Raw genomic sequence first — 11,256 nt, forward strand, 5'->3', positions numbered from 1 at the left:
AGATGCATAACACGAAATAAAACAGCATAGAATTTGTAGCAGAGAATAAAGAAGTATAAAATGAAAATCCGCACGGGCGATAATACAATAAAAAGCTCATTTCAATCCTTCATTACCCGCAAGATGGCAGAGGAATGAATGAATGGATGGATGGGTAGGATGGATGGATGAATGGATGTATGGATGGTGGAATAGATGGATGGATTGGTATGATGGATGGATTAGTATGATGGATGGATTGGTATGATGGATGGATTAGTATGATGGATGGATTGGTATGATGGATGGATGGATGGATGAATAGATGGATGGATGGATAATTGGATAGATAGGTGGATGTTTATGGAAAGATGGATAGCCTAGACAGCTGGATGAATGGATAGATGGATGAATAAATAAATGAGCATTTCATATACACAAACACACGTATACAAACACGTGCACACAAACACGTACACAAACATGTGCACACACACACGTGCACACACACGTGCAGTCGTGAACGGTTGAAAACGTTGACAAATGAACAAATGAAAATGAATGGATGTATAATATAATTAATGAACGCAGGCCTCACACATGAAAGGACTACTGACGACCACAAAACACACAACAACACGTACAAACAAACACACAACACTTACAAACAAAAACCCAACAACACGTAAAAACAAACAGAAAAACACACAACAATACTTACAGACAAACACACAACAACGTACAAAAAAACAGACAGACACCAACAGGTATAAACAAACGGACAGCACACACACACACACACACACACAACACAAGGCATACAAAGAAGCAAACGAATGCATAGATACAAATACAACACACATATACAAACACAAGGCTTATCCTACACTTTCATCAACATGTATTATAAGCGCAAAACCATGCAAGCCCGTACGTGAAGGTACAAGAAAATCACATGCAGACACAAACAAAATTCCATGCGTCCTACGCCACACAATCATAACTTATCCACATCTCCATTGAAAACCTAAGAATGGAAACGCATGAAGAATAGCATACAGACACGAGAACACACACGCATTCACACGCAAGACACACTGTACATGCAGTAAAACGTGCACAGACAACACGGCACAAGCGCATGCGAAAATATGTGCGAACATAAAAACACACAAGCGCACCTACATAAACGCACATATGCACATTTTAACGCACACGTACACGCACGCACACACACACACACGTACACGCATTCAATTTGTCCTCCTCAGATAAGCAGAACCTTGCAAGATGCCGCAGCCATTCAAATGCTCGATTTATCCCGCTGTGTTTGTGTGCGTGTGTGCGTGTGTCTGTCCTCGTACATTTGTGTGAGCGTGCGTGTGTTTGCGCGCGTTTTTTATAGTTATGTCTGTGAGTCAGTGTGTTTGTTTCTATACCACTGTCTACTACGATTCATAATGTATACATTTAACATAGAGAACTCTCTCTACACACACCACACACACACACACACAAACACACACACACACACACACATAAAGTTTCTAAATGATGTACTTACTTATATTATTAATGGAACCCACATATATATAGAGCTTTAATAATCGCGGAAAAGTTGATATACTGGCGAGTATCTACCTATATGTTATATGCAGTCGCGCGTGCTTCACGTATGTAAGTATGTACGTACATTTGTATTATGTGTATGGGTGATTTCTGTATGAAGAATGTATGTGTTTGGAAGTTTGGGTGTATGCTTGTTTGTGTATGTATGTGTGCAGTGCATGCTTGTGTGTATGTGTGTGTGTGTGTGTTTATGTATGTATGTGTGTATGCTTATGTATGTGTGTGTGTGTGTGTGTGTATATGTATGTATGTGTGTATGTATGTAAATTGAAAATAAACATGGATCAGTTGGATTGTGTATGTAAGTACTTGCTTGGTATTCATATTCACTTGTTTGAGTGTCTGAGCTTTTTTACTTCATCATCAGCATCGTCTTCATCTTCATCATCTCCATTTTCACCACCACCACCACCACCACCACCACCACTACCACCACCATCATCATCATCATCGCAATCACCAACATTAGAATGGCGATTCAAATTTAATATCTTCTGTCTTACCGACCGCCATTTTGTTTTCAATCCATTTCTGGCTGCCATATTGACCTTAGACATTTCCCGCCATTTTTCAATGCCAAACGAATCTATCATGTTGTCTCTCGCACTGGCTTTTATTATGATTTGGTAGCAGTTATACTGGTACAGACGTACACACACACACACACACACACACACACACACACATGTACATACACACATATGCACGCACACACATACACATATAAATACACATACATAAACGCATAAACGCAAATATTATATACATACACCTATTTCCAATGTAGCAAATATAAAATTAAATAAATAATTATTACATTTTAATCATTTGTTATTTTTTTATACTCAACTTAAACAAACGAATGAACGAACGAATAAACAAACAAACGAACGGACGAACAAACGAAATTTTATTTACTCTTCATAAATTGACATTCAAATACATGAAATAAGACAGGGTGACCATAAAAATTTCAAAGAATTTTTCTAGTATGGTGAGGTTAGCAACTCTTTGAGCCTACTCACCACAACCAACACACCAGCATGCATTCAAAATAACGCATCGTGCATTAATTAGTGTATAAGTATCTCTTTGCGTTCGAATCCGATTCTTGGAGGATTGAGGTGAGGACGGAACTCTTGCTCACTGCACCATCTGGTCGCCATGCATACAAAAGGGATTTTCTGATGGAAGATGACCATTAGACAGGCAGCCTACCAGCATTGTTATCAATCGTTGTTGAAAGTTAACGTCACAGAATGTAACTGATGCCACAGAAACGATGTTGTCAATCAGGCATTGATGTTATGGATATGATGTTATCAATCACGTAATTGATGTTATAGAAACTTTACGTAGCGATGAATTCGATCATCACATAACATCACATAATATAAATCCTTATGAACAGAACAGATGACGGAACAAAGTTATGAGCGGACGTGTTAAACTCGTGCGATCAATCAAATGATCGATTAAATTTATATAGCGCCATCTATTTGGCGTTTAATGGCGCTTTTCCTCAATTAGTGTCAGAAAGCTTTGAAATCCATTTTGAGATTTTTGAATGATTGGATGGAGGCTGAAGAGGAAGATTAATATTTTCCTGGGGATTATTAACTTTCAGGAGATTGATAATTTTCAAGTGTTTGCAAAAAATGAAAAAGAAAAATTATTTCGTCCTGTCTGTGTTTTTCTAGGCAAGAGCATTCTATTCAATTGGAAAAATCAGTGCGCATGAAGTGATTTAAAAACTTCAAAGAGTTTCTCGCAGTGACAAGTTCTGAATGCTGAGAAAGATTTTTATTTTTCAGTTTGATGAACAGCCAACAAAATTTTCATTATTTTTTCCGCTTTTACGCTTGTGTTTTTAAAAATTTAACGTCCATATAGCGCTGAATTCATTTGTTTAATTATTTCTTCACCAATTAAATCCTTTCGTACAACACTCAGCCATATACGTGCGTAACACTTCACGACTCACACCTTACATTAAACTAAATAGCATTTCAGTTTAATAACGTCATCTGCAGACCACATGAGCCAGCAGAACGAAACTAACAGGAACAACATGCCGACGATAAAAATAACGTATTCATTCTAACAAACGAATGAACTGCTGAATGAACCAAACCTACCAAAAACACTAAATAATGAATCAAAACTTTTAAGACATTCTGTATTTTCAAACCGGAATAAGAATGTTTGCACCAAAGACGTCAAATTAAAGAGCACACACGTGTTTTGGCTTACGGTAATTATTTAACGCGAACTAATTAGTGCTACAACGATCTGAGAGAATAATACTGAGACTTTCCCAAATTATTTTTCTCCTAAAAATATAGAAAAATAGAAAGAAGTTAAAAGTTTATGCAAAAAGATTTGAGACATTTTGCTTCGTAAAGGAATGAAAATAATTTTGATGTGGTGGACTTTGATGGATGCCTCTGTCTGCCTGCACGCTAATAACTACTACAACAACAACACAACAACAATACAACAACAACAACAACAATAATAATAATAATAGAAATAATAATAATAATCACATTATTAATAATAATAAATTTAATTTAACAATAGAGTTCCAGTAAATAATGATTAAAAATGATGATGAAGTTGATGAAAAATGATAGCTGAGGTTACCGTTGATAATCTAGGTAGACATTTCAACAATACGTTGAAATTTATTTAGAACGACAAATTCAATTAAAAGATGAATGAACACCAGGTCAGCTTCTAGTAATTATAATGATTGTAATGATTAAAAAATATTAAATGGAAGACAATGGGTAGAAATGGTTTTTCTATAATCAGTGATGGCGGTGGGAAAATATTAGAAAATTTCTTGGAAAAATTTTTGGAAGGTTTCTTGGAAAGTTTCTAGAAAGTTTTTTAAGAAGTTTCTGCAAATGAAGTGTGAAAGAATTAAGTCTGTGTAACAAATGTCGTCTGGTTGTTTGAAATGAAAACAAAACATAATCGTATAATTATCCCTTGAGTCGTTCAATTTCATTTCCATATTTTGTCTTTCACATTTCCATAGTTCGTTTTGAATCATTCCCATTGTTTGTTTTGGATTGTAAAATTGAAAAATAAATAAGATTTGAATCTGAAAATCTAGTTTACACTGCAACTAAAGCAACGTATCTTCCTGGCCAGAAGAGAGAAATAAAAACATCTCAACACATCCTCATATAAACATCATGCGAAGTAATTAAGCCCACTGACGCTCCCCCTAAACGAAATTCGATCGTCTTAAGTATGACAATAATTCATTTGGGATATCACGCTCATCCATACATGCATTGCATCATTACATTCAAGCATATATACAAACGCATACAATGGGTCGACTTGAATTCATAAGTACCTTAGTATATGAAGGATGAGAATATATGTGGGTACATAACGGAAACCATTTCTCTCCACGACCCAATACTGTGATATATATCTATATATTTATATATAAACCTTACGTATTAACACACTTATGTATTAAAGTATGTCAGAGCAAAACAAACAACAAAAGACAAGCACACAAACATGAATACTCGATTTGCATACAAGCAACTAATACATAATTACACATAAATATGAGGACAAACATGTACTCACACATGCACACATACATGCACACATACATACACACATGCATGCACACATACATGCAAGCATACATGCATACGTATATATAAAAGAAAATAATATTTGTGTAGTACCCTGAAGCTGCATCCAAGCATATAATTGCATCTTAGCTTGTAGGTAATGTGTACATATATGCGTATAAATGTATGTATATGGGTGTGTGCATATGTATGTATGTTTATTTGTTTGTTTGTATGAATATGTGTATATGCGTGTAAATGTTTACATATGTGCATGTATGTGTGCACGCCTGTTTATGTAAATGTGTACACATTCATCTATGTTTGTACATACCTAAATGTCCAAGTGTACGATTTCTACGTATGAGTGTACGTAAGCTTGAGAGGATTTATATGTAGGAACGCAAGCAACAATGTTACAATATATTAATTTATGTATTGTTAGCTAATTAATTAGTTAATTACTTTTAGATATTTTCATAGCAAATCAAACGCAGAATAATAACTGCATTAAAAAATTCATGTATGAAAATTATGGTTCCGTGTTGTTGTTTTTGTTGTGTAGAAAATGTAACGGGAGATGGTAGAAGTTGAAAAAAAATCGATTGAAAGAAAAAAATAGTATCTCGAATTTGAAAATATCATTGAAAATTGCAAGCTGGTTAGAACAATGATACAATGATTGTTAGAACAATGATACAATGATTGTTAGAACAATGATACAATGATTGTTAGAACAATGATACAATGATTGTTAGAACAATGATAGTGTCAAATGATGGACATGGAGAAACATTGATTGCCATCTACGTCCTCTGATAAAATATCGGTGGTGGAGTAGAGCAAAAATTAAAAAAAGTTATTTTACTCAATTGGAATTTGTATATTTGAATGAATATATATTGATATTGACATTTATTATCGGTATATTTGTGTATGTATGTGTGTATGTATGTATGTGTGTATGTATGTATGTATGTATGTATGTATGTATGTATGTATGTATGTATGTATGTATGTATGGACAATCTGGCGTTTTTTATTTTAGTTTTTTAGTTTTCTTGCAGTTGTTTCAATTTCTGATTTTGTATGTTAATAATTTTGTTTCTGTTTAAAGTGGCTCAACGAGTTAAATTTCAGTTCTTCTCCTGCTTCTGCTTCAGACAATCAAAAAACCTTTTGAATCGAACTGAATTGAATACGCACAACTCCCAGCATTTTAATTTATGATTAAATTAGGAATAATAATGGAACTCAGAACCGGATATAGAGGATGAACTTATTGAATAACTTTTTTCATACCAGCATTTTAATTAACGAATTTTAGCAAACGTTTACTAGCATATCAATGTTATAAATATATATATATATTATATATATATATATCTTATATATATATCTTATATTATATATATCTTATATATATTATCTTATACCATAAAATCAATGTAACTGAATGTTTGCAAGTGTTTGTCTATTTCTAGACGTCTATTTCAATTTTTCGTTCGAAAATTCTTAAAAAAAATAATTTTCAATTTTAAGATGACTTATAACTTTTAAAATTACGAACCAGAAAAAAACAAAAAGAATTAACAAATCTGAGGTAAAAAGTTAAAACGTCTGCTGATATTTTCCACGAATGCTTTCAAGTCGCCAAAGGCAGAATAAAGATTTTATACTAATATTATCAGAAACTATTAGTCGTCTCTGGTAAGCTTCTACATATATGTGTCAAACATCGTTTAAATCATTTACCTATTTTATTTCTTAAATCTATTTTTAAAGTTGTATTGTAACCTTCAAAATATGAAATAACTTTTATCATAAGACAAGGAACGTCGATAGCCCGATGGTGAGCAGATTCTTCGACATGCACGTTGTTGAAATTGATACTGGGTTTTAATGAACCAAAGGGTGCTGTTGTTGACCTGTTCAGTAAGTTGGGAAGATAATTAAATAATTAATAAATATAAAAATTTGTATTTCTATTTTAAAACAAACGATAGTTTATAAAAATTTATCTCAGAAAAATGGGACAATATTTTTTTAAATAAAATGAAAATTTACTTACTGCAAAACCCAGAGTTAAAATAAATGAAACAAAAAACGAATAGTTTATTTAAAATTTAACTAATCTTAAATTTTGAATTCCACAATCTTCACTGACGCCACAAAACTCAGTAGATTTTGTTCGTAAAAATTTTTTCGCTAATCAATTTTCATTAAGCTTTTCAGAAATAATGATAAATTTAAAAAAATTTCAATCTACATTTAAATTTTTTTTTCAAAAAAATACACCTCTTTATTAGCTGCTTTTAAAAAATTGCAGACGGCATCTAAAGTGTAATTTATCTTCTGGAATGAAATGACTTCTCACATACAGGCAGTTCATCTTAGTTAGGTGGAAAAATTCTGGAATATCATTAAGAAGATTGGGCGGATATCATTGACGGGTCACATCAATTTAAATGTGGATGGAAATGTTACTAAATTAAAATTTGATTAAATAAGTTTTAATCTGCTTGTGTTGATGATGATTTAATCAAATAATGCTCTGAAGAAATTACATGACCAATCTCAGAAATCATAAAAATTACATGAAAATTCGTTCACATAATTTTTTCCTTAGTCCTTTAATATGACATCACAAATTTGACACTTTTCTTTTGGGTGGCATACCAATCAACAAACCTCGTAACTCTTTTTTAACCAGTCGCTTAATGCTACCAGACACAAACAGCGGTTAAAAAAACGAACGACAGTCGTATAGCCTATCTTAAAATGAACTTAATTTTAAAATCAGACCGACCGACATGCAACTTGCTAATTCTTCACATGATCTGACGAATTACCTACCTACCCTACATACACTGGAGTCATCTTTTATTTTTAACTTGCGAGGTCAAACAGACAAATAGTTTGGGGTTTGTGGAGTTGAATTAAAATTAACTCTTGGTTCTGCGTAGCTACAACAAACTTGACAACAACCACCCAATCAATTCTTTCTGCTCCAACTTTTAATTGAAATTCAATTAAAAAATTATTTTTTTTTTTTTGAAAACTGTAAACCGCGAACTGATCAATCGTATCTTGGTATTTTACTCGAGGTCAATGTAAACATGTTAAACATATTTACATTGAAAATTAGATTCTATTTTGTAAAGAGTTTTGAAGAAAATAAATAACTTTATGAAATTTTTGAAATAGCTGTATGAGAAAAACAGACTGATTAGGTTTAATTAGGATCCATTTGAATTTAGAGTAAATGAAGAAGATCAAATTTCAAAAATCTAACTTTTCTGGATTATCGATAATCATTTCTATTGGAGCAGAACATTTTTAGGCCCATTGAATCGAATAACAAAGAATTATAATTTAAGAATTGAATTTATAGATTAAATTGAAGTTGATAATCATTAGCATAACCTGCTATCTATTTTTTTTATGAAACTTCAATCCCCACCACTTCTCATTTTACCACCAAATGTTGATGTGATGATGGTTTGCCATCGTTATCACTGTTATCATCATCATCATCACCACATCATCACCACCACCACAACCACCATCATCATCATCATCATTACTGCTATAACCATGATCATCATCATTATCGTCGTCACGCATTCTTTATAGCTGACCATAATAAAATTGGAATTCGTGTTTTTTATTGTTATTGTCTTTGTTATTATTATTATTCATTATTATTATTATTATTATTATTATTATTATTATTATTACTGTTGTTGTCGTTGTTGTTATTTTTAGTATTGTCATATTTAACTCGAAGAAGTTGTAGTTGTATTAGTAGTAGTAGCAGTAGTTGTTGTAGCAGCAATAGTAGTAGCAGTAGTATTAGTTGTAGTAGTAATAAGTAGTAATTATTATTATTATTATTAGTAGTAGTAGTAGCAGCAGCAGCATCAGTAGTGCTATTGGTTGCAGTAAAAACAGTAAGTAGTAGTGGTTATAATACTAAAATTGATAATATGATAATAATAATAATGATAATAATTATTATTATTATGCGGATATTATTATCATGTTTCAAAATTTATGAGCTTGATTATTTACTACGGGGTGGCGGCTTTTTTTGGCATTTCTCGGCATCTTTTATCATTCGTTCGTTCAGTTCACCATATGTTCATTCGTTCGTTCGGTTCACCATATGTTCATTTGTTTGTGCGGTTCACCCTATGCCCATTCGTTTGTTTATCTAATCGTTCATTAATTTGTTTGTTTTTTCACACAGCAATCATGTTAAAGTTTTCAATGCTAAATTGTTTACATCAATTTGGATGTATATTAATGTTAATTTGCTAAGTTTCAAACAACCATGGTGTTATGAGGTATTGCATGCTGTCTGTATCCAGTTAGTCCCATTTTTCATTTTGGCAATCATCTTCATCTATCGATTCATATATCAATTGATTTTTTTTAATGAAATTTGTCCATGTATTTGTTTGTCTGTTTGTTCATTTGTTTGTCTGTTTGTTCATTTGTTTGTCTGTTTGTTCATTTGTTTGTTGGTTTGTTAATTTATTTGTTTTTTCCATCATTCACTTCACCATCCAACTATCCGCATTCATTCCTTTACCAAATTATCCTACCATCCAACCAACTGCATTTACTCCCTTATTTCTTCTTTGAACATCTTGAAGAAGACCTGTCTCATTAGCATATGCTGATTTATGCTAATGAGGTGAGTCAGCATTGAACCCTATATGCATATAAATTAGTGGTAGTCGCAGTAACTTCTCTGGCTATTGTCATGACTTACGCATCGTGCCGCACCGTAATACGTATGCACCTACACAAATTCACATTAACGAATGCTTGCATCTCTTTCTTGTCCTTTCTTTCTCCTCTCTCTCTCTCTATCTCTCTCTCTATATATATATATATTTATATATATATATATACATATATAAATATCCATTTTATATGTATTTATATAAATGTATTTATGCCCTTGCGTGTGATCCAAACAAAATTTCATGGAAATGAAATATGTTTGCATAAACATTCAACAACTCAAAATAGATGCACTCATGTCCATACAAACACACACACACGCACACGAGCACACGTAAGCATACCTACACAAACGTACGCATTACCAAAGACGCACACACTCGCTGAGACTGGCCGATATGATAGACATAGACACGCACTGTCCACAAAAACATTTTGAATATAAATGCAAATTTAATGTCACAGACTTTTAAGCATACGAATTACAAATATGTAAAGAAGAAGAAGAAAGAATGATTTGTTTAGTATACTGCATATTCCTAGGCAAGGAATCATGCACACATATAGGAGCACATACACACAGACACAAACACACAAAAACAGACAGACACAGTCAGTCAAAAATATGTACTCTGAACATTACATAGATTTTTTATAAAACAAGTTTGGAAAGTGTTGTATAAAATGATACATAGGATGTTATATGTGATGCTATTTGTTTGCTTAGAAGGGACAAAACATGACTGCCAGTAGAACAACAAAAACAAAAAAAAAAACAACGTAAATACTAATGTTTCTTATTGTCATTATTGTTGTTGTTGATTTCATTATACGTAATTATTACTGTTGTGTGTGACTACTACTATTACTACGCAAGGTTCTTTTTTTATTTATGCACGTACGTGTGCGCTTGTGCGAATATTCTGAAGTTGTAACGAGATTATCTGGACCCAATCCTCCTCAAAATACTGGCCAGGAGCGTACGTGTATGTGCATTAATGTGTGTGGCCATATGCGTCCGTCTGGGTGTGTTTTTGTGTGCCTACCTCTCTTTTTTTTCTGATCTGATTGTGTTTGCGTGAATTTCTGTATGCCTGATCATGTAGATGTGCGTATGTAATGTATACCCGAGTGTTTTCTATGGTGTAAGCTACTTTTTCAACAACGTACATAATACGAAAGAGCAACCAACAATAACAAACAACAATAACAACAACAACAACAACAGCGACAACAACAACAACAGCAACAACATCAGCAGCGACAACTACATTACCATCATTTT

This window comes from Helobdella robusta (assembly GCF_000326865.2).
Source record: "Helobdella robusta unplaced genomic scaffold HELROscaffold_64, whole genome shotgun sequence".
Classification (NCBI taxonomy): Eukaryota; Metazoa; Annelida; class Clitellata; order Rhynchobdellida; family Glossiphoniidae; genus Helobdella; species Helobdella robusta.